At 44.5% G+C, this 23,546-nt stretch overlaps 1 protein-coding gene across 1 annotated transcript in view; it reads left to right on the forward strand.

Moving 5' to 3' along the window:
* LOC121293660 (alpha-1,6-mannosylglycoprotein 6-beta-N-acetylglucosaminyltransferase B-like) overlaps positions 1–23,546 on the forward strand; it is a 1,251,241-nt gene that overhangs the window by 433,232 nt on the left and 794,463 nt on the right. The gene's annotated exons all lie outside the window — the stretch shown is intronic.

Genomic DNA, 23,546 nt, shown 5'->3' on the forward strand with positions numbered 1-23,546 from the left:
AGTTCTCATCATTATGAATATACGAATCATACAAATTAGGGGCAGGAGGAGGCCACTCAGTGCTCAGGTCTGCTCCACCATTCAATATGATCATGTTGATTTGATTGTAACTTTAATTCCACATTCCACCTATGCCCAATAACCCTTCACCCCCTTGCTTATCAAGAATCAATCCAGCTCTGCCTTAAAAATATTCAAAGACTCTGCTTCCACCGCCCTGCGAGGAAGAAAGTTCCAAAGAATCACGACCCACTGAGAGAAAAAAAATTCTCCTCATCGCTGTCTTAAATGATGGCCCCCTATTTTTAAGCAGTGACCTCTAGTTCTAGATTCTCCCTCAAGAGGAACCATCCTTTCCAAATCCACCCTGTCAAGGCCCCCTCATGATCTTATATGTTTCAATCAAGTTGCCTCTTATTCTTCTAAACTCTATTGGATACAAGCCTAGCCTGTCCAACCTCTCCTCATAAGTCAACCCTCCCATTCCAGGTATTAGTCTAGTCAACTTTCTCTGAACTGCTTCCAATGTATTTACACTCTTCCTTAAATAAGAAGACCAATATTGTACACAGTACTCTAGAAGTAGTCTCACCAGTGCCTGTAAAACTGAATACTTCTGTATCCAATTCCCCTCGCAATAAACTATAACATTATATTAGCTTTCCTAATTACTTGCTGTACCTGCATACTAACCTTTGTAGTTCATACAGTAGGACACCCAGGCCCCTCTGAATCTCAGAGCCCTGCAAACCCTCACCATTTAGATAATTTGCTTTTTTATTTTTCCTGCCAGAATGGACAATTTCACATTTTTCCACATTATACTCCATTTGCGAGATCTTTGCTCACTTACGTAACCTATCTATATCTTTTTGTAGCCTCCTTTTGTCCTCTTCACAACTACCTACCTATCTTTGTCATCAGCAAATTTAGTAACTATGCCTTATTATTAAATCCCTAACTGGCCTCACCCCTCCCTATCTCTGTAATCTCCTCCAGTCCCACAACCTTTTGAAATATCTGTGTTCATCTAACCCTGACCTTTTGACCATCTCCGATTTTAATTTCTCCACAATTGGCGTAATGCCTTTGTTGCCTAAGGCTATTAGCTCTGGAAGTCCCTCCTTACACCTCTCCACTCTCTACTTCAATTTCCTCCTATAAAACACTCTCTGAAACATACCCCTTTGGTTAAGCCTTTGGTCACCTGACCTAATATCTCCTTATGTGACTCAATGTCATATCTAGTTTTATAATTCTCCCCTGAAGCACCTTTGCACATTTTAATATAAGTTGTTGTTATTACTGAACATACTTGATGACTGAACATCCACAGGCCTTTGGGGTAGAGAATTTCAAATATTCACAACTTTGAGTCCTAAAGGGGAGTTTCTTTAACCTGAAACTTTGTCCCTAGATTTAGACTCTTAGCCAGGAGAAACAATGGCCTGTGTTTTCATACTGTGTCAGGAGCGCAGAGTCAGGAAAATTCCTGGCCTAAATTCATTCCAGGGTTGGGGGTGGGTGGGGGAGGGGTTGTTAATGGGAATCAGGCCTGTTGCCCCGGAAAGAGTTTGAAGACAGCCACAGAGGCTGCCGGGTATGGAGCTGGGCTGTGTGAAAGACCTACCTCGGAGAATCCGAACATCGTCCCAACAAAAACAACCCTCCAGTCACGCCCCTCACACCCCCTCACAGCCCATACACACTCCCCATGCCCCATCCATGCTGCCCCCTATCCACCCATTGTGGCCCCTCATAGTCTCCATGCCAACCTATGCCCTTCTACCCAACCTCCAGAGTCCCCATACACTACATGCCACCTTATGACCCCTATCCACCCCATGGCCCCTCACACCTTCCACGTCAACCTAAACCCCTCTACTCAGCCCCATAGCCCTTTATAGACCTAGTCCCAACTCATGCCAACCCATGTTGCCCACCCACAACCCTTTGCCCTTACAACCTCCAAGCCAACTCACCTAGTTTCCATCATGGGCAAACTATAGAATCCACAGTGAGAAAAAATAAAATAAAGTCCTAAGTGTGTGTTGCAGATTTTATTTTTGAAAATAACTCTCTCATTCATCAAAACCCATTCAATGCATTTACATTCTTTCAGTGGTATAATCCATTTCAAAAACAGTTCACTCAAGTATTTAATTCCTTATATAAAAAGTATTGTATTCATTGCCCCACATCAAAGACTTTATAACCACTTGGAGATGTAAATCAACCTGTCACTGCACTGTGGTAATGATAGGTTGTGAGGTCAGTCATGCAGCACTAGCCCTATAATGCTAGACCTCAAGTTTATGTCATCAGTCAAAGTGAAATAGCAAGCACTGATTTTTTAAACTGCAGCATGTTTTTTTTAACATTTAATGGTCATGAGATTTAAAACCATTGGCAGCTTGACAGTTTTATAACTCTGGCAGATTTAGAACTTCTGAAAAGTATAAAGCCCACAAGTTGTGTTTTGTACATCTCACTAGTGAAAATTGGATCTGTTTGAAGGCAGCTGCCTTTGTGAACCACAGATGTGCAAATTACAAATGGTGGGTCCAGGGTGGAATGGCAGCAGTCTCCAGCATAGGCCAATGGCACTGAAGACCCTGTCCAACTTTACAAAAATTCAGGCCAACTTCTCAGCATCTACATGGTCAAGCCCTCTCTGGATCTTTTATGTTTCAAAGTGATCACCTCTCATTCTTCCTTGTTCCAGAATATACAGGCATATTCTACTCAATCCCTCCTCATGGGACAACACTCTCAACCCAGGAATCAATCCAAAATGATAAAACTGTTAAAAAAATTGTATGATAACATTCACATGGACAAGACCTCAGGACCTATTCTGTTACTGGTATACATGTGTTCCCTCTTGCAGAGTGTAGCACATGGTGAGGACAGTAAATAATTACAGTAAAATCCCGATGAGTCAAACCCCAGGGGATCTGCCCATAAATTGGTGTTAAGCGGAACTTCGTGATAGCTGAGGAAGGCCCATTCCCACAAGTATGTATGTCTATGTAATCTGATATGCCTAGAAATGTGGCCTATGTCAAAGACAACAGATTCAAATGCTAAATGAAAACACAGTAAAACAGAAATGTGTGATAAAGAGTCTTTATTCAATTTGTTCACACCTTACAATGGCCTGACCTGACCTTGTAAAAGTCTCGGGGGAGAATTTTCTCCCCGTTGGGCGGGCCGGTCGGGAGTGGGTGTGGGCGGATGCGGAGCCAATCGCCGCCATTTTATGTGGGCAGGCCAATTAAGGCATGCGTGCAGAAGAGTGCAGAAACCTCCCTGAGGCATGAAGCTGCCTCAGGGAGATTAACTTCAGTTTTAAAGTTGCAAAAAATAAGAAGATAAAATTATTCAGACATGTCCCCTCATGTGATAATGTCAGATGAGCTGGGACATGTCAATGAACTTTCATAAATTTTTTTATTTAATTAATAAATCCTTCATGAAACTTCATCCTGCCCGTGGGTGAGGTTTCATGAAAAATGCGAAGGCTGCCTGGGCTCTTCACCTGCCCCCCAACCTTAAGGTTCGACGGGCAGTTTTCTCAATTGGGGTAATTGTTTTATTAATGGCCTTAATAGGCCTTTGACAGTTCGGCAAGCGCGCAGCCAACTCTTATGTGCGCCCGCTGAAAGTAAGATCAGAATAACGTGCAGTGACGTTGGGATGCATGCCCGACATCCCTGCATGTCATTTTACATGTTGGCGTGCGTGCTGAACAGAAGATTCTGTCCATTCTGTATTGAAAAATCTCTGGAAAAATCTCCGTAATCTTTTAATGCTTAGCTTGCTGTCTTTGGACATGCACGATATAGTCCACCATGTCATCAGTGCAGACAAACATGTTGTTGTGCTGCAGCGTCAAATCCCAGAGCATCTCTACGGTCTTTAATTGTAGCATAGGCTAGGGATGTAGGCAGGCGATCTCTGACCGACAATACGTTTAACTTTCTCACATGTTTAGCCATACTCGTAGGATTTGCATGTCCCTCCACAGGGAAATCTTGATGTCAAATGATGATTTGCCGAGCTCTCCATGATTTCGAGCTCTTCTGTGGTCTTACTCTGCTCTGATTTGTCGGTGCGGTCATATGACATGCTTAGACAGGTTCAGCTAATCCCTAATCCGGAGTTACCACTGTGGAATTTCAGCTCATCACGGGCATCATTTTATGGGATTTGCTACTCTGCCGACAGGAATGGTTGATGACTTTGACATGAGTGGAATTTCGTGTCACCTGAGCTTGAGTCGTGGGATTGCACTGTATCATTACTTCAATGCTGACAAAATGCTACAGACAATTGCTAATAAGAATTAGCTGGTTGTTACGAAATGTAGGCCATTTATCAATATTTTTAGTGAAATATAAGTAAAAATTGTGTCATGTAAATGGGAGATGTTCTAAAATAGCCCTGGAAACAAAATTACTTTGAGACTTTTTGCATATAGAATTGGAATAAACAAAACCTTACAGCTACCCCAGGAAAGCTGTGAAATAGAATGTTTTCTTTGGGCATCCACTACTAGTATCTTCTTATTATTTTGTTGAACCATTTGGCTGTACCAACTTTCATTTGATCGATATTTGGTTCTGATCACATATTTTTGCCTTGATGGAGACAGCCTCCTACCTAATGTCGAGTTTTGTGCTTACATTTAAATACAAGATTGAAATCCATGACCAGGAGCAATGCTTGTTCCCACTCAATGGACCTCCTAAATATGACATGAGAACACATCTTTCCCATTTATCAACTTGTGCCTATGGGCAGGATTTTGCCCTTGGCGGGTTGGTTGGAAGCCAACCACCACCTGTGATTGGCCCCTCACCGCCTTTTCATGTGGGCGGGCCAATTAAGGCTCACTCTGCGTGGATCACAAGCAGCAGCACTGAGCCCTGCCTGTGCAGGCGGGGGGAGGAGGGAGAACCGGACCTAGCATGCAGTTCATGCGTGAGAAAGAGTGCTTCAATCTCCCTGAGGCATGGAGCTGCTTCAGGGAGATTGAAGCGCTGTGTAAAAAAAAATGAAGAGAATAAAAATTTAATAAAACGTCCCCTTATGTGACTCTGTCACATGAGTTGGGACATGCTTTTAACTCAAAAATAAAGTTTTTATTTCCTTTAGGGAACCTCATCCTGCCCCTGGATGAGATTTCCAAAAAATGTAAAGGCCGCTTGGTCTTTTTGCCTGCCCGCCATTGGACGGGCAGCATAAATTTTAATTTAATTAGATTAATAATGGCCTTAATAGGCCTTTTAATTATCGGTGGGTGCGCAGCCAACTCTGGCACCTCGAATGAAATATCGCGAGACTATGCGATGATGTCGGGATGCACGCCTCACGTCATCGCGCATCATTTTACGCTTGGGTTTGTTGGGTGCATGCCTGCACGCCGAGCATAATATTCTGCCCTATGTGTTTAGTAACAAGAGGAGACTATCTTGTATAAGAAATTACTTGTTTCCAATTGTATGTTGGACAGAATGCTGTATACTAAAACCTTTCTGAAAATAAAACAATTCCCCACCCATCATTTAGACATAGCATCAGAAAATTGAGAAATAGGTAGAATTCTGGAACGTTTTTTACATCAGAATAATTCTTGAATAAAGTAAAACTTAAAATCTTTTTTTTAATTGAAAATTGTTTTCACACACAAACATTAATGTAAGTCTGATGGGCTGTTAGCTTCTGTAGGCCTGCACTGAATTCTGTAATAAACATCCAGTTTGTTTCATCTCTGTCATTTTTGATTTGCAGAATTATTTAAAACATTTTGAAGAACCATTTTAACCACCGAGACCACTTTAACATAAATGAATATTTGTAACAAAGACAGGATTTCAGATTCTGAATAATGAAACTGACCTCAAATTGACAGGTTTATGGCAGGTACTGGCCTAATTTTACAAAGATCTCATTGTAGGATCTTCACATAACTGTCTAATACTGACAGAATGAAATACTCCCTTGTGTAGATAAATCAAGGCCCCCATGATTAGTCAACAACTACAGTATGTTATATCATGCAACAACAAGGATGTTAGAAGGGGAACTAAATGGACTGTGGTTGTTTTTTATCTAGTCATTAATATGTTCCAATCTCAACCACTATGCTGAACAAATACCTCAAACCGTAGAAAGCCAAACTTAATTCCAGGGCTTGTGTAAATTACCTTGAATATGCAACAGATTGAGAAAGGGAGGAAAGAATAATTCTATGCCTTTCATTAGCAACACACAAAAAAAATAAATGCAACTTATAAGTGAAGCAAGCACATTTATTGTAAACAACAACATCAAAAATGGAAAGAGCAGCTGCATGTTTTTAATGTTTTTTTATAGAGAATGATTCAGAAAAATAATCATAATTGATTTCAGTTATGCAGTGATAATTGAACCTGGAGTCCTTTAATTTTAGAGCATCAATGTTGTTGAGAAGACTAAATACCATACCAAGCCTTTTTTTAAAAACTTCATTCACGGTACGCAGGCTTTGCTGGCTGGGCCAGTATTTATTGCCCATCCCTAGTTGCCCTTGAGAAGGTGGTGGTGAGCTGCCGTCTTGAACCGCCGCAGTCCATGTGGTGTAGGTACGCCCATGGTGCTGTTAGGAAGGGAGTTCCAAGATTTTGACCCAGCAACAGTGAAGGAACAGTGATATATTTCCAAGTCAGGATGGTGAGTGACTTGGAGGGGATCTTCCAGGTGGTGGTGTTCCCATCTATCTGCTGCTCTTGTCCTTCTAGATGGGAATGGTCCTGGGTTTGGAAGGTGCTGTTGAAGGAGCCTTGATAAATTCTGGTGAACATTTATATTATATATTTGAAAATTGCAGAAAGCCTGCATTAGCACTCTTTATTAATCCCTGCTGTGTGAACTATCCCTCCCCATTTCAGTTTCTGTTAATTGTTTTCTTTCCCTGCCTCCAATACCAAATATATATTTAACAATGTGCATTGGCAAGGCAATCAGCACCAAAATAGTCGCTTTTGTAAACCTTTGTAGGAACACTAATTCATTAAAAGTCAGTGAAGGATGTATAAAAGCCATTATTATTAAATTGTTTAATTGACCTCAATAAAAGTCACATTGTGCAAGCAACTTTTAATGTATAATAAATCTTACCAGCTGCTTATTCTTTGGACTGACCTAGTAGGTGAATATTATCAAAGCAGAAATTACTAATGATGTAATTTGTTGCTAAAGAAACTCTAATCACACCATTTCGTCCAAAGATGAGATAACAGATAAAATAGGAGGCTGGTTTCCCAAAGAATAAACCAAACAAGATGGTTATTTTTTTTTAAATGGTCTAATTTTTGCACATTTTTCTTCCAAAGAAGAAATTTGTTCTAATTTATATTTTCTATAGCAACTTAAATTGTGCAGAAGCATAAGCATTTCTTTTAGTCTAATGCCTCCCTGTAAATCATCCACTCCATTTGGCTTTCATTCTTTTCACTTGGGCAGTGGAAGCAGAGCCTACTCCCAAATTATGGTCAATGCCCAGTTTAAGTGGTCCCAGATCTTTGGCTGCAAAATTCATTACACAGACCCTTTGGCTGCAAGATTTGGCTTCATAGTGTCACTGGTTTTGGCACAAAAGGAGCTGAAAAAATGAAAGAAGTGGCAAGGGTCGCTCTCCTGTTGACTTTCAGGCCAGCCTGTGCTATGTTTGTAAGGACTTTCGTTTAGGTGCCCCATGCACGCACTGGAAACCTGCAGAGTGGGCAGAGTGTGATGTCAGTCAGTGGCTAACTCTGATTTGGCGCTGGACCTGCCATTTTGGATCTCGCAGCTCCTGTTAATGTCCTCTCTTAAACACAAATAACTGAATGGGTGTTCAGCTGCATAAGGGACCGTGCACCATTGCACTATAAAAGGGAACACCATTGAACTTTCAGGTGGGATGTTTTTGACAGTTGCTGCTACCAAGTTAGTGGAAGAATATGTAACCTGTTATGGAAGGATTGAGAGGTGTTCTTTCAATTAGATGTGCTAAATGTTTGGAGGGAATGGTGTAGATTTGAAAGGGCTCTGAGCAGAAAACTTGCTGCCAGTCATGGTACTATAGTTGCAGTTCCTCTTGGGTTGTAACATTTCAGGGAGATGGAGCAGAGGCAGTAGAAATAAGAAGTTTGCATATGTGTGCATCAGCTTGATTGGACACAGAGTAATTGCAGCTAAGGAGTCAGCCAACTTCTAGCCCTTTGAATTTTCCTCCCAACTGCAGGCTAATGCTCGCCATGGCTCAGATGGGGAAGCCAATAGTGGAGGATTTGAATTATATTCAACCCACAATATGGCATGAAATGTTGGTATTCTCATTGTTAGCACTATCATGCTTCTGCTTCCCACAGAATAAGAATACAGGAATGCAACTGATCTTAAAAGGTCAATATTACGAATTTTTATTTTAAGTCATGTAGGATTCAATATGTATATTTATTTTGGTTTCAAGTTACTGGCAAATGTTGGGAAACAAGTGGAGTGCAAAGAATTTCTTTTCTCAAGCCTGAAGCCTTATAACTTACTTCTACATAATTTTATGAATATCCTTGTTTTAAATTGAGTGTTAAATCCAGTAGCATTTTTGCAGACAATATATTTTCCATGTAGCAGATTTAAATTGGGCATTGACATATTACCTAGCAATATTGTCCTTTGCCTTGGCATATTTTGAGCTTCCCTTCAGTGATGTACATTTAAATTATCTTTAAAAATGTAAGAAATAATATCATGTAGAAAATATAGTGGTGCCCCTGAACATTTGTTAGAGGAGTACCAGATTTATTTTTTAACATTAAAGAAACTGTAATTATTTCTAATGTTATAGAATGTACACTCATTTAACAATTTTGTTTTTTTCTTTAAAATGTGCTTTCATTCCCATTAGCATCAGCCACATCCAGCACTATTCCTAAACATTCATGTTAGCAGTTCCTGCAGGCCAAAGGTAAGACTGCTTGTACTCAAATGCAGAAAGGCCTGTTTATTCTCAAGATGTGCTGCTAGTGAGAACAAGGCTAAATGCTTGTGGAAAAACTTAGCACCTCCAGGTAGAAGCTGGCACAGAAAAGGAGTTTTGCTTGGAGGAGAACATGAGTTAAAAATAGAAGTAAATTTTACTTACAGTTTAAATAGTTTTTAGGTTCAGAGGAAGAGTGTGCTCAAGTGATATTGAGTTGAGAGCTGTTATTGTCCAGCCAGCATTAGGCATTCATCATTCATTATTTGTGATTCTGTTGACAAGATACAATTAGTGTGTGCAGTATAAATTCTTTCAGTGGTCTAGTTTACATTGTTGTCACAAAATATTTTTCTGATATGAAGATAGGTGGTTTCCATTGTGAAAATATTCAGGACCCTGCTTCAGAATTCAGTCTTCAGAACATGTAGTCTGAGTTAACATCATTGACCCTTCTGACTCTGACAGGATTCCTGGGACAAAAACTTCACCCAGCAATATGGGGACTTAAGTCACATGTAACTGAAATTAGCGTGTACTTAAAAAGAAATGTCTTGAGTGTCATGTAGCAAATGGAATATGTTGATTAAGATTGATTCTATTACAGGTTAGTTTCCATATTTCCTACCTGCACGGTAAGGTGAGGAGAGAGGATTTGCTCTAAGCACAGGATCTACAGCAATATGAAATCTAAAATGTGGATTTTGAAAAATGAGTTAGAGGTCATACCAGATATTCTGGTTAGGCCTGCTTAGTATAGGTGTAACACAAAGATGCTCTCTGTGATTTTTTTCTGCTATTAAGCAGCTTTGGAACAGGAACTTTCACAGATTGTGCATGCATGTTGAACAGGCACTATCACTTTTCTTGAACATAAGGTGTTTTATTTGTTTTGGGAGTTTCTTCTTCCTAATGTGCCTCATCAATCTTATTACATGCATGTATTGCATGGTTCAGGGTGATTTCTTTCCTGTGCACACAGATAACTATAAAGATGGGGATTGTGCAGCATACCACAGCTGAGTCGATCTGCTATGAGGTCAAAGCAACTGTGCGAGGGAGTGAGGGAGCCAGCAGGCTGTAGAGGTTACTTTTTATTTGCCATCATATTTGTCCAAAACTTTTCAACTACAATGGCCACCTAATAATCAGATTGATTCACCCCTTTCATGTGCCAGTAATGCAATGTACAATTTCAACTAAGAATAGCCAGTTATATTTTTAATTTTTGAAGTAAATGCAGCTAAATACAGAATTTTCTATATGTCTGTAACATTCTATGGCATAGCATAAAGCTACACTCAGTAAAGCATGTTCTAATAAATTTAAAATCTGCATTCTATAAGTGAAGGGAAGTTCTTAAAATTTACACGCAGTGCTGAAAGAAGCTTAAGTCTTTTTTTTATTCATTCATGGGATGTGAGCGTCGCTGGCTGGGCCAGCATTTATTGCCCATTCCTAATAGCCCTTGGGAAGGTTGTGGTGAGCTGCCTTCTTGAACTGCTGCAGTCCATCTGGTGTAGGTACACCCGCAATGCTGTTAGGGAGGGAGTTCCCGGATTTTGAACCAGCAACAGTGAAGGAACAATGATATATTTCCAAGTCAGGATGGTGAGTGACCAAGGGGATCTTCCAGGTGCTGGTGTTCCCATCTACCTGCTGCCCTTGTCCTTCTAGATGGTAGTGCTCGTGGGTTTGGAAGGTGCTGCTGAAGGAGCTTTGGTGAATTCCTGCAGTGCATCTTATAGATGGTACACGCTGCTGCTACTGTGTGTCGGTGGTGAAGGGTGACAATGAAGTGGGTTGCTTTGTCTTGGATGGTGTCAAACTTCTTGAGTGTTGTTAGAGCTGCACTCATCCAGATAATTGGAGAGCATTCCATCAAGCTCCTGACTCGTGCCTTGTAGATGGTGGACAGGCTTTGGGGAGTGAAGAGGTGAGTTAATTGCCACAGAATTCCTAGCCTCTGTCCTGCCCTTGTAGCCACAGTACTTATATGGCTAGACAAGTTCCTGGTGTATGGTAACCCCCAGGATGTTGATAGTGGGGAATTCAGTGATGGAAATGCCATTGAATGTCAAGGGACAATGGTTAGATTCTCTTTTGCTGGAGATGATCTTTGCCTGGCATTTGTGTGGCATGAATGTTACTTGCCACTTGTCAGCCCAAGCCTGGATATTGCCTTGCTACATTTGGACATGGACTGCTTTAGTATCTGAGGAGTTGCGAATGGTGCTGAACATTGTGCAATCATCAGTTCTGACCTTATGATGGAAGGAAGGTCATTGGTGAAGCAACTGAAGATGATTGGGCCTAAGATCTACTATTGGTCTCCCATTGATAGCATCCAGATACACCATCTCACCTTCACTTGCTCTCACAATTGTAACTTAAATTTTATTGGTAAAATCTGTTCTGACCAGCATTGCAGCTATTATGCTCTAAGGCTGGGCATTCAGCTTGCCTACATGATAAAATGATGGTTACGGCCAGCAGTGACAGTAACAGCTGTTTATTTTTGTCAGCAGCGATTGTTCTTCTCTGTTAACAGGGGACCAAACCAATGACTTGAGAAACCAAACCAATGACTTGAGAAGGCTATTACTCTGTACTGCCTCATTTTTATTATAGTGCCACCACCAAAATCAGGACTGCCTGTAGTGACAGAGCTGCAATATAAATTAAATATGCATTTCTTGATGCATTTTTAAAAGTTTTTAATTTGTGTTTGTGCTTCTTAAAATGAGGGATACTGAATATTTTTTCCACTTTATGTCCAGCGTCTGCATCAGCAAAAATAGAGCACCAGTTTGGTAATTCAGTTTCCAATGTACTTTGCTCTTTTGGCCTTTCCAAGTGAAAGTGCTGATTTTGTGCTAATTAACGTTGAATTGTAGTAAGCATTTTGCACTGTAGACTGATTTCTACCAAGAACTGGATTAAGACTGAACTAAAATAATTTAACAGCCATCAGGGAAACTTTAATTCTGGACTCACACAGAGATTTGTGGAATGAAAGGTCAGTGTTAAATTTGAACATATGTTTTCTAACCAAATATATTAACAATGGCCCAATTTATATTATCACTATTTATATTTGTACTGTTTATCCCCTAATTCATTCTAGTGCCATATTGAATGGTGATATGGTTTCATGAATCCACATAAAACAGTGCGTACATATTACTTTCAGTTCATTTGCCTAATTAGACTGTTGAGACCATTTTAAAATCCATCCAGCCACATTCATGAGGGTAACCTCTGGGATCAGAAAACTAACCTATGAGAACAGACTTAAGGACCTTGGGCTTTTCAGCTTTGATTTAGAGGTAGCCTTGTAGAGGTACATAAGATAGTAGTATGGAAAAGATAGACTCAGAAAATGACTTCAGTCTAAACCATAGAATAGAACAAATGAACGCTGGTTTAAAAAGAGCTAAAAGACAAATTTAGGACTGGTCCCGGGGAAGCTCTTTACACAGAGTGATCAACAACAAAACAAATAGTAAATGTGAAGCCCTGCAATTATTTCAAGGAACAATTGAGTACTTTAATGGAGAACTTTAAGGACTTTCTGAAGGGAGGAGCTGGGGTAAAATTATGTTCATCATCCATATCTACCTATGGTGGCTTATTTACAAATGCTAATGTTTCAGTGTGGGCACAATAATAAATTAACGACACAGAAGACATTTGATTGTTTGCACCAATGCTAGATACAAAAATGTAGCAGAAAGTTCAATAAATTTTACACCAGGCCCTGAATTTCCTTGGCTGTCTCATCAGACTCCTCCCAAAACTCCAGTGAAAGGAACAGAACTTTTGCCTGTCCTTTTTAAGGCCAATAACACCAAGTGAAAGGAGTTGTGTATTGAGGCTCTTTGATCAGAAGGAAGCTCTGGGAAAGATGAGGTGTACTGCCCTCCAGAGTAGAACAAGTGAGCGCCACTGGGGAGGGTCCCATTGAGGGAAGTATCCTGGATCCCTGAAGAGCAGGTGTCTTTCTTTAAAATAAACTAATATCAGTCCTAAAAGGAGATACCTGAGCCATGCCCCTGATGATGAACAGGAACCAAATTTTCTTGCAACATGACAGAAACACACCAACTTTACCCTTGCTAATTTAGAACCCTTCAATTGATCCTGCAAAATTTGGTGAGGTCAGCACCAGTTGACACAATCCTGGTATAACTGCTAATCATGTATTAGGTAAATAAGGTACTAGTGCAATTCTAAAACTAAAGAATTATTTCATTATTTATTTAACCATAGAACCCTATCATCATGTTATAAAGCATCTTGCATTTTTATAAAATGTCATCTTGCCTCTTTAACTACATAATTTGCAGATATTGTTGAAGGCTTGTTCTCACTTCTGAATATCTGATTACCTTCTTAAAATTTTAGACCCTCGCATCAAGGCCTGGAAATTTCTGGGACCTGACTTTGATGCCACCAGCACATGGAACAGAAACCCTCTTGCCCAAAGATGGAAACCCTGGTCCCAAACCCAGGATGATTTTCATAGCCAGAGTGGGCCACTGACATGGTAAAGGCCACGAAGGGTCATGAGGACTCGGAATGTCAACTCTTTTCTTCTCCGCCGATGCTGCCAGACCTGCTGAGTTTTTCCAGGTAATTCTGTTTTTGTTTTGGATTTCCAGCATCCGCAGTTTTTTGTTTTTACACTAATGGTCACTGGCCAGACCCGATCAGCTTCCCTCTTCTAAGATGAAGCAGAACCCCATTCCTCAGGCTCAAATGGATGGACTGGAATCACTCCCAATAGAAAATGTAATCCTCTCCAGGACTGGTTACCGTCTGAGAAAGATTTGGGACTTCAGGGTATCTCTGTCCAAGTCACAATGGTGTACATTCCACTTAGGCCTTTCAGTGACATAAAGATAGGAATTTCTATGAGATGCTCAGCAACTCCCCTGACATGTTCTCTTGACTTGGGGCATGTTGATGAAAGAACCATTAATAGTCCTCTTAACTGAAATTTAAGGATTACCTTTCTGTTATTTATTCTTTCATGGGGTATGGCGTCACTGGCTAGGCCAGCATTTATTGCCCATCCCTAATTGCCCTTGAGGAGGTAGCAGTGGGCTGCCTTCTTGAACCACTGCATTCCTTGTGGTGTAGGTACACCCACAGTACTGTTAGGGAGGGAATTCCAGGATTTTTACCTAGCAGCAGTGAAGGAATGACAATATAGTCCTAAGTCAGGATGGGATGTCACTTGGAAGGGAACTTACAGGTGGTGGTGTCCTGATGTATCTGCTGTGCTTGTCCTTCTAAGTGGTAGAGGTCACGGGCTTGGAAGGTGCTTTTGAAAAAGCCTTGATGAGTTGCTGCAATGCATTTTGTAGATAATACACATTGTTGCCACAGTGCATTGGTAGTGGAGGGATTGAATGTTTAAGGTGGTGGATGGGGTGCCAATCAACTAGGCTGCTTTGCCTTTAAAATGGGCAGAATCCCAAAGATGTTAACCTTTATTCCGGGTTTCCTCTCCTCCTGGATGGAAATGGGGTGCAGATATCCAATACATGTGTTTTCAACCACCTCCTTACATGTTGGGTGGAATTTTCCCAACCTGCCCGTGGCGGGTTTTGTGGCGGGTGGGAGCAGAGAATCCAGTGGCAGGCAATAAGTCTCAAATCTTCCATTGTAAAACCAGGTTGCAATTCTCCCGATGATGCGTTTATGGCAGGTCAGTTATCCCGCCAACTAGAGGCGCAAATGCCAGTTGCATTCTTTAACGTGTCATGAATGCTGATTAAAAACAGCTGCTCGCCAAAATCTTGTCAGGCCAGGCTGTGAGCAGGAGGGTCAGGAGGAAAGACCCCAGGTAACGGGGGTGACTCACCAGACCTATGGTTTATCATAGAAGAGTCTCTTATTTACAAATGGGTAAGAGGCAATGCCGTGCATGTCTGCATTTGCCCCATATATGCCATATTCGTCATGAAGACCTGATGCCGCGTGGAGTTGGAGGGTGCTTGCATATCAGAGCCACGACATCAGACAGAAGGCGGATGAACTCTTCCATTGTTTGCTCTAGTCTGCTAAGTGACTGCTGAATCTCTGCCTGATGTTCCACTGCCTGTCATTGCAGTCATTGATTTGGTGGCCACTTTCAGAGGCTCATCATCTGACTCAGACTGAGCAGGTGGCTGGCCTCCAGCATCCCTCTGAGTGCTGGGGACCTGGGCTTTCCCTGCCTCCGACAGCCACAGGGACGTATCAGTAAGGTGTTCCCCAGAAATTGAGCCTGAGCCTAAACTATACCTGTGCCCCACTGACATGTTTGTCTCTGAGCTGGTAGAGGGTGCGTGTGAGTGCTCTTCTGGAGCTTCTGCTTCAGATGAAGTCTGTGGGATCACACAGGTGCTGGGCTGGCCTGGGGCCCTTGATCTGCTGATCCTAGATAGAAAATAGAGTTTTCAGTTAATGAGCATGATCTGGAAAAGACAGCACGTGACTCACTGTGAACATCAGGATTTGGTGAAGTGTTGGATCTGTGATCCATACTAGGTTGGTTGGAGAGGCCGATCTCCTCTTCCCCACAGGAGCAATCCCTGTCCTCCCCAGCCAGCCTGACTGCAGCCCTCTCATGCTCAGTGAGGGCAATGATGTCGGCCGTCCCTCCCCCCCAGGTCTGCAATCTCTCGTGCCTGTTGTGCGTTAGCTTGGCCTGTATGAAGAAGAAGGAAAGGGATGTGATGAGAAGGGACGGAGCAGAGGCTGGGTGAGATGCACGTCCCCTGTGTGTGGTGAGCCCTTGCCAGAAGGGCCAGAGGATGGAGTGTGACTAACATGATAGATGGGATGGTGGTGATGTGAATGCCTCGGTGAGAGAATGAGTGTTGATAGGTGACCCCCTCTAATGGTGCATGATGTCCCTGAAGAGAGTAGCCATTTGAGTGCATGATGCCATGATGAGAGTTTGATATTGGAGGGAGTTGAAGGATGACTTACCCTGGTGGAGCGGATGAGATCATTCACCCTCTTCCTGCACTGGGTGACATTTTGGGTGCAGTTACCTGCTGACCTGCTCCGCGATGGCCTCCCAGGCCAGAGAGGTGAAGCCGCTGTGCTTCCTGCAGCCATCCCTGGGATAGAGTACGTGCCTTTGCGCTTGCACCCCTCTGTTCAAGGCCTGGAGGACCTGATGCATGAAGCAGGGTGCTGCCTTCCTGTTGACACTCTCGGCCTTCCACTTCTAGCTGCCAGACACCTCTGGTGGGCTGGAGAGAGTGAGATTTTGTGTTGGACTGGCCTTTAAATATGGCGCCTGGAACTTCAAACACATCATCAACAGCAGGCAGCCGAATCATCTCCCAACCCGCCAGGTGATCCAGGTGTCTGCATAATTAATGGTCCTCCGAGCGCAGAAAAGGACGCGAGTTCCCACCATTCCAGATAGCAGGGTGGGCGCTGCTGAAACTGCCCATCACCGTACTTAGTTTCACGAAGGGAAAATTCCACCCAGATTGTCAGTTTGCCCTATTATATTGTTACTCCTTTTTTATAAATGACAGCAAAGAGGACAGAAATAATCTGTATCCCACTACAGAGAATAAAGGCTGGTAAAGAGATGATTTACTGGTTTGTTATTCTTGTTGGCTGCTATTGACCTTGACCTCGTATTGTCCATTCTGAGAACATGAGGAGTATAATCTACTTCACCTTAGACTTAGGGCAGTCAGCATGCGAGGGCAGGGCCTGACACGCTGATGTGTAAAATGATGCGCGATGACGTTGGGTGTGCATCCAGACATCATTGCACGTGTTGCGATGTTTTGTTCGGAGGATGTGCAGCCTATTCAGGCCATTAAGGAAGTAATTAATGTAATTGCTAACACTGTCTGTCCAACCTTAAGGTTGGTGAGCAAGTGAAAAGGCCAAGCAGCCTTCATGTTTTTTAGGAAATCTCATCCATGAGCGGGCTTAGGTTTCCTAAAGCTTTTATTAATTAAATAAATAATTTTTCCAAAATATCAAAACATGTCCCATCTCATGTGACACAGTCACATGAAATGGAACATATTTAATAAAATTTTTACTCCATTTATTTAATCATTTCAAAAGCCCTTCAATCTCCCTGAGGCAGCTCCGATTGAAGCGCTCTTTTGTGTGCATGTGTGAAAGAGCACTGGCTCCGACTCTCCCTTTTCCCCTCGCCCACACAGGTAGCGCTGAGCACTACGGCTCGCTTATTATACCGGGCGGGCCTTAATTGGCCTGCACACGTAAAATGGTGGTGCGGAGCCGGTCAGCCTCAAGATTGCCTGCTGCCACCAAGCCTGCCCGCCAACTGAAAAATTCTGGCCTTAGTTTGTCCAATTATGTCTTTATTCAGCAAAAGCGATCAACCAATGAATGATGGGAAAAAATTTACTGGCTTGATCAAAGCACTTGTTTCTATTTTCGTAATCACCTCTACAAAGTTTCAGTTGGCTTTGTAGTGTGATGGTGAAAGTAAGAGAAGGTGCTTGGTATAAATTTTGAAGCTGTAGATTTCAGCTTGACTGAACCGTTCTGTATAATAGGTATATGGTCTGGAAAATCTACAGATGCAGCAGCCATCAATAGATGAGAAAGTTCATAGGAAGTTATTATTCAGCTTGATTTCAAGACTAAATTGTAACTGAAAGTCGCTCAGAATGATATGGAGTCCCACATGCAATCAGTGAACTATTGTGGCCTCTTGATAGTCTCTAAAGTAATGGAGTCATCAGGCATACCTTCGCACTTCCCCTTTCTGTATTCTTAAATTATACTCTTGGGGAACTCTGAAAGTGAGTGCCTGTAAAAGCTATTTCATGAGATGTCTTTCCTTTGCGACAAGAATAATAATATCATGGGTTGCTGCTTGTCCAACCCCATCAGACATAAAGCCTGAGTAGTTTTCTGATAAGGTCAGATGCGAAACAATACATTGTGCAGTATAACATTCTTGAACACAACGTTGTGTGAAAACTCTGCATTTTGACTGAATCACTAGACACCAGAATATAATGTGGTGACACTTGAATTCTCAATGTATTCGCATACGGTGTTACATGGGGGTGGGAGAAGTTCATTATCAAATAATAGTAGATTTGTCTAATGTGGACTGAGCTGTGTTACACATGCAAACTTGTAACAATCAGGCAGAGTCAACATGTCTCTGAAAGGGAAATCATGTTCACTAATTTATTAGAGTTTTTAAGGAAAGAACAAGTAAGGAGGATAAAGGGGAACCTGTAGATCTGGGGGAGGATTTTTCCCCCCTCGGGTGGGCTCCGCGGGGGCAGTCAGGAACCAACTGCTGCCCACGATCAGGGCCGGACAGTGATTACACACTGACAGGTCAATTAAGGCCTACCCAGCGTGAAACCTGCACGGCAACGCTGCCTGTGTGGGAGGGGGAGGAGGGTGAGAGTGAAAGATCGTGCATGCGCATGGGTGCACCCTGGAAAAGTTCCCTGAGGCAAAGAACTGCCTCAGGGAGATAAAGGGGAGAATTTTCTCCCCGTCGGGCAAGCCATTTGGGAGTAGGCACAGACAGCGTGATCGGCTCCGCATTGTCATTTTACGCGGGCGGGCCAATTAAGGCCCGCCCAGCATGAAGCACGGTTCCCGAGGGTAGCGGGAGTGGGCGGGCGGCAGCGGCAGTGCAATGACCACCAGGTCCAATGGCGACCCAGTGACCTGTTCAAATAGCGCACAGGCAGCCTTACAAAGGCTGTTCACCTTGGCCAGTAGAAGGACTCCCCAGAGCGCTGCTGGAGAACAGGCCAGGCAGGAGGGTAGGGCAGTGGGGCAATGTGTTTTTTTATTCATTCACGGGATGTGGGCTTTGCAGGCTGGGCCAGCATTTATTGTCCATCCCTAGTTGCCTTTGAGAAGGGGGTGGTGAGCTGTCGCCTTGAATCGCTGCAGTGCATGTGGTGTAGGTACACCACATGGTGTACCTCTCAAGTGTGCCCTTGGTTTTCTGATGAGTGCCTAACTACCCTCCTGGAGGAGGTGGCAACACAGCGGGAGGCCCTCGTTCCGAGGGATGGGAGGAGGAAGCCCCCTGATCTGACCAAACGTGCCTGAGAGGAAGTGGCAGACATAGTCAGCTCCCATGACATGGTGTGACGCACATGGGTCCAGTGCCGCAAACGATTCAACGACCTCCTGCACTTGGGAAGGGTGAGTACCATGCTGGCAGAGATCTCTTAGCGCAGCAAGTAGGCTTTCCTCCCCAGCAACCCCCCCCAAACTCTGAGTGCAGTTACAGCATTGAATCCTTCACAGCATGTTTCCCTCGCTGGGTGGGCCAGCAGACATTGCCCAAGCCTAGTTCGCCCAGAGAGGGTAGTGCCGGGATGGGCTCTGCACCCTCAGGATGTGTTAGACTGACACCTAGAATACTGTTTTGGGGGCAACCTCAAGGATCTGAACCGAGGCACAATGTTGGAACTATCAAAGTCAGGGTGCTGACATGCTGGGAGGGGAGCTTCCAGGTTGGTGGGGGGTGGGGGGGGCGCACTAATCTATCTGCTGTCCTTGGCGTTCCACGTGCTTGTGCTTCGTTGCTTTGCAAGGTTAGAACGAGTGATGCCAAATGTGATGGAGGCAGCATGTGGGCAAGGGGGGGGGTCAGCCCCAGCTTCTTGGTGTGAGTGTGCGGCAGCTGCAATGCGACGAGTCACTGGAGCCCTGCTATGTCCCACTCTGGGTGGGGTGGCAGGGATGTGATGGGAATCCAGGTACAGGGTGGGCTAATCAATGCTCCTTTCTCCTTTTCAGGAGACAATGCTGCCGAGCGGATGCGGACTGACGGAGGCTAGACCTAGTTGGCCATCGTCACCAGATACGAGCAGGAGGCGATGGAACTGGAGAGGTGCCCTGCGCCCAGATCCACCGGTGGCAGAGAGGCTGGGGTGCCATGGGGAGGTAAGATTGCTGAGCACTGAGGTGACCATGTGTGTCCCAGCAGCCATGGCACTGCTGAATGTTCAGTGATTGAAGCTTGCAACATGGGTTGACCACTGATTATGGAAGGATGAGCGCATACTGATCCAGCAGACAGGCATGCACATTGACATTGTCTCCACTTTAACTCATCAAATGTCCTTGTTCTTCCTTTCAGCATCACTGGAGCAGGGCCGGAGGAGGAGGAGGCAGAAGGGCCACCTCTAACCTCTGAGGGCCCTGAACAATTGGACTCACCAGCGTTACACCATTTCTGCCAGGCAGGCACCAGCGCAGATATTAGAACCTCGGTGGGAATTAGATCATCATCTAGTGTTCCGGGGCACAGCGGTGAGGGCACTTCACACTCACTTGAGTTGCGGGCGGAGACTGCCCATGGTGCTTGCAGTCGGACTGCGGGGGACCAGGCACATGTTTGGTCAGTGGCTGATGATGTGCCTCTGGAGTCGTCCATGAGGCAGCAGACACTGGAAGTGCAGCAGGGTATGTGGGAGGATCTGGCGGAGATACATGAGGCAATGCATGGTGTGGTGCCCATGCTGAAGGAGTCCACACGGTGCATCACCAATGCAATGAGCCTCATGGCCAAGCACCATGATTCCTCCATGGAGAGAGCGGCGACTCATGGAGAAGCTCCTTCAGGAGAACAATCAGGGTTTCCTGGGGTTGCGCTCGGAGCTGCAAGCCCTCACAGCGGCCTTGACCTCAGGCTGATTCCTTGTTTCTGCAGGTGGACGAGAACTCAAGATGTTACGAGTAACTTGTTTGTCATTGAACTTTATTGACAAGTCACATGGTTAATGTTCCTACCCAGGCAGATTTTACTCTCAGGCATCGACTATGGAGCCTGCAACCCTGGCTTGTGTTGGAGGTCCATCTGTGGTTGGCTAGCTGAAGGTTCATTAGATTAAAGCCTCCCTGGTGTCCCTGCCTCCCTGGAGGATTCCCGGGTCATAGTCTACCCCCTCAGAGTTCTCCTGTGCATGCTCATCCCCAGACTCACTACTGGACTCATCGTGTGCAGCCGGAGCAACTGTATCTACGTCTTCTTCCTCCACTGCGTTGCCTCTTTCCAGCACCAGATTGTGAAGAGTGCAACAGGAACCACTATCAGTGACACACAATCTGGGGGGTATTGGAGTGCGCCCCCTGAACAGTCCAGGCATCGGAAGCACATTTTGAGAAGACTGATGGCTCTCTCTACCACAGCCCTTGTGGAGGCGTGGCTCCTATTGTAACTCTGCTCTGCCTCTGTTCTTGGAAGGTGGAGAGACATCATGAGCCACCTTTTGAGGGGATAGCCTTTGTCACCCAGCAGCCATCCATCCAGCCGGGCTGGAGCACTGAACAGCCCCGGCACCTGGGAGTGTCTGAGGGTGTAAGCATCATGAGAGCTGCCTGGGTACCTTGCACAGACTTGTAGAATCTGCATCCTGTGATCACACACTATCTGCATGTTCACGGAGTGGAAGCCCTTCCTGTTGACGAAGACCCCCAGCTCGCCCACTGGCGCCTTGATGGCCACATGTGTGCAGTCGCTGGCACCCTGTCCACGGGGGAAGCCAGTAATTGCGGCGAAGCCTCTGGCTCACTCTGTCTGGTTGGCCTCGTCCCAGTGGTAGTGGGTGAAAGTCAATGCATGCCTGAACAGAGCGTCTGTCATCTGCTTGACACAAGTGTGGACAGCTGATTGGGAGACACCGCAAAGATCACCCACCGAGCCCTGGAAAGAGCCGGAGGCATAGAATTTGAGGGCAGCTGTGACCTTCAATGCCACTGGCATGGGGTGTCCACCCACACAGTTGGTGTAGATCTCAGGGTCTATCATCTGACAAATGGAGGTGACTGTCTCTCTTGAGAGGTGGAGCCTGCTTTGGCACTGCACCTCAGACATATTGAGGTAGTTGCTTCACCACCTGTATACCCTGGCAGCAGGATAGTGGCGTCTTCTGCGGCCCCTTCCATCTTGGACAACCTCTTGGCCCTGCGCCCCTTGTGCCTGCGCCTGTCCTCCCACAAGTGGCTCCCCTGGAGGCTGAATGTGGACTCCTGGCCTCCTCCTCCTTCTGGCCCTCCCTTCCTCCTCAGAGGAGGTGCCTCCGGTAGAGAGCGCAACTCCCATCCCCAGACTAAGGGGAGGCTTCCTGAAACCAGCAAGGCCCCAGAAATGATGTTTACTCCAGAGTCCTGACCTGAAGGCTGTCACTCCTGTCTATGCAGCTGTGAAGAGTTTTGAAGTATTCCTGCTCACACAGGCAATTATCAGTAACTTTAACCATTAAATGTCTGACAAACAACACTTGTGACCCCACTCACCCCTCTTATCCTGCCCGTGGATGAGGTTTATAAAAATGTGTCTTGCCCGGTGCACCCGTGCAATGACCTGAAGATCGCATGGGCCCCGAAAAATTGCCGTTAGTTGCTGCCTCAAGGGTCTTAAGTGGCCCGTTAATTAATGACAGGTGTGCATCAGAGATCATTGCGTGCCCACTCACCGAAATATTGCGATGGCGTGTGGTGACATTGGGACACTCGCCCGACATCATCATGTGTCATTTTATGCGTCGGCGTGTGAGGCCTGCCACCAACACACTGACAAGAAAATTCTGGCCGAAGAGTTTAAAATATTAAAAATAAGGATTTTAAAAATGTCATAAAACATGTCCCCACGTGTGACTCTGTCACATGCGCAGGGACATGTTATTAATGAAATGTTAAAATTTTTATTCAATTTTTTTTTCTGGTGAAAACCTCATCCCGCCCATGGATGAGGTTTCCTAAAAAATGCAAAGGCCGCTTGGCCTTTTCACCTGCTGGCCAGCCGTAAGGTTGGATGGGCAGGGAAAAATTTCTTACAATTATAACTTTAATGGCCTTAATAGGCCTTTTAACTGACAGTGGGCCCGCGGCCGAATCTGGCGCGTAACATCTGAACGCCCAATGTCATCGCGCGTCATTTTACACTCGGTTGGGTCGGGCATGCGCCCGCCCGACTGGTGTTATATTCTGGCCGTGGCATACTTGGATTTCCAAAAGGCATTTGATGAGATGCTTCATCAAAGGTTACTACACAAAATAAGAGAACACGGTGTAGGGTGTAACGTATTAGCATGGATAAAGGATTGGCTGACAGGGTTAGTAAGCTGTAACTAGTGGAATGCCACAGGGATCCATGCGCCGTCCTAAGCTAGTTACAATCTACATCAATGATTTGGATGAAGGGACCGAATGAATGGTTGCTAAATTTGCCTATGACACCAACATAGATAGGAAAGTAAGTTGCCAAGAGGAGGCAGAGTCTGCAAAGGGACATAGAGAGATTAAGTGAGTGGGCAAAAAATTGGCAGATGGAGTATAACGTGGGAAAATGTGAACTTGTCCACTTTAGCAGGAAGAATAGAACAGGAGTTTACTATTTAAATGGAGCGAGATTACAGAATTTGATGGTACAGAGAGATCTGGGTGTCCTGGTACATACATTACAAAAGGTTGGTATGCAGGTACAACAAGTGATTAGGAAGGCAAATGGAATGTTGGCACTTATTGCAAGGGGAATTAAATG

The sequence above is a fragment of the Carcharodon carcharias genome, chromosome 22 (genome assembly GCF_017639515.1).
Source record: "Carcharodon carcharias isolate sCarCar2 chromosome 22, sCarCar2.pri, whole genome shotgun sequence".
Taxonomy (NCBI): Eukaryota; Metazoa; Chordata; class Chondrichthyes; order Lamniformes; family Lamnidae; genus Carcharodon; species Carcharodon carcharias.